At 37.5% G+C, this 1,756-nt stretch overlaps 1 pseudogene; it reads right to left on the bottom strand.

Annotated features, from left to right (window-relative positions):
- LOC119585390 overlaps nt 1-1,756 on the bottom strand; it is an 11,346-nt pseudogene that overhangs the window by 555 nt on the left and 9,035 nt on the right.

Consider the following 1,756-nt stretch of genomic DNA (forward strand, 5'->3'; position numbering starts at 1 on the left):
GAGGTTAATAGCAAAATTGCATACCTAATTTCCTTTGGATCCCTCGCTCTGACAGGTATGTAATGGACCCATGGCTTCCACCTGGGGTAGAAAAAACTCAATCATCACACCGTGTGAAATACAGGGAATGACAAGGAAGAGGTGCTGAACCCTAAAGCTGGCTGCAACCCCACGGAAGTTAAACAGGTACTTGTATGGCAGTGGTCTTCTAGAGGGACTTCACTTGTGGTGGGAAAAGAGTATCCTGAAAAAATACACAGGAAGATTCAGTAATTCTGCATATAAAATGCTATCCTGATATGATACAAAGGGGGTATCCATAAATTATTCACAGGCTACGGGAATTATTCGAGGATTTATATCTCTCCATTACTCAATGGAATTCCATGACTTTTACCTTGACTTATCTGTGTGATGATACCTGTAATCCCACTGCCAAAACTTCAGTCAGCAAGAGAGGGTGCAAACTTACTGCATCTGATTTCCCAGGCTTGGTTTTTGGTTACGGCTAAACGAGGTCAGGTTCTTCCGGGAAAGGTTTAGACTAAAGGGTCTCTCTCAGCATTTGTTCGGGAACCCTTTTATGTAGGGAAAAGTCTAAAGAATCTAAATGTTAGTTTGTTGTTTAAAACCAATATAAATCATACCAAAGTAAAACATATGTAAAGGGGGGGAGGCAACATCATAAATATCAATACAGTACATGAAGTGCTTATTAGCAGAAATATGGATAAAAACATAATGTAAGAAATGCAAAGTTTTTTCGTTTAAAGTGTCAAACTTCTGAAGAAATGACAGACTGAGGCATCTTCATTTTAAGCACAACCTAACACAAACTTTTTGTCATAAGGGTTCGACATGACTGAGAACATAATTCTTTTCCATTTTTAAAGAGAAAAATTTTAGTATTCTCCTTGTCCATAATGCTCTCTTTATAAACATAATATCACTCTCCCTAACAAAGAAATACATTCACTGTTTTACTCTTGACAGATGATTAAAGTATGACTGTCATGAATATATACACATATTTTCATCTCACTGTATTTCCTATATCTTTCAACATATTCCATTCCATTCTCTGGATGCCTAACTCCTTTAAGGGCACTAAAGGTACATCCCTGATTACTGTAATCAAATTGTCTTTTAAAATTAAAATAAACTAATGGTTCCATAAACCAAGGACCTTCCTAACATCTTCCCTTTTCCCCCTGGCTCAATTTCAAAAAATTTTCCAAGTGACTGTGCTGAGCTATCAAAATGCAGTCCTCCGCACTGTCAACATGTTTAAACAAGGACAAGTCAAAGAAAAACTTACTTACCTGAAAAATCCCTTGCTCCCTTGACCTCCAGGGCCACTTTTCTGAGGCCGTGCGGAGAGATTTTCGCAATAAGTCCCACCTGCCGATTCCAGGGGTACAGACCAATGGCGGGCCCCCCTCCCAGAAGGTCCGGGCAGGATAAGTGATGTCTAGGTAGTGGAAGTCTAAAAAAGGGTAATGGGGAAGAGAGAATTACCTATAATCTAATTAGGAAGAGGATGATGATGATTTTAAAAAAAAGCACTACTAATAAAAATTTAAAACACAAGAACAGTATTTCCCTTTAAAAATACTGACCTATTAACAAGTCACGGAAAAGAAGACTCTAAGCCTAAAAACAATACAGATTGAAAGAAGATGATACCCAAAGTGAACACCTTTCAGATAAATAAATGATTAATCAGGATCAGTTTATAAGTAATTTACTTTAAAAA

This window comes from Penaeus monodon, chromosome 19 (assembly GCF_015228065.2).
Source record: "Penaeus monodon isolate SGIC_2016 chromosome 19, NSTDA_Pmon_1, whole genome shotgun sequence".
Classification (NCBI taxonomy): domain Eukaryota; kingdom Metazoa; phylum Arthropoda; class Malacostraca; order Decapoda; family Penaeidae; genus Penaeus; species Penaeus monodon.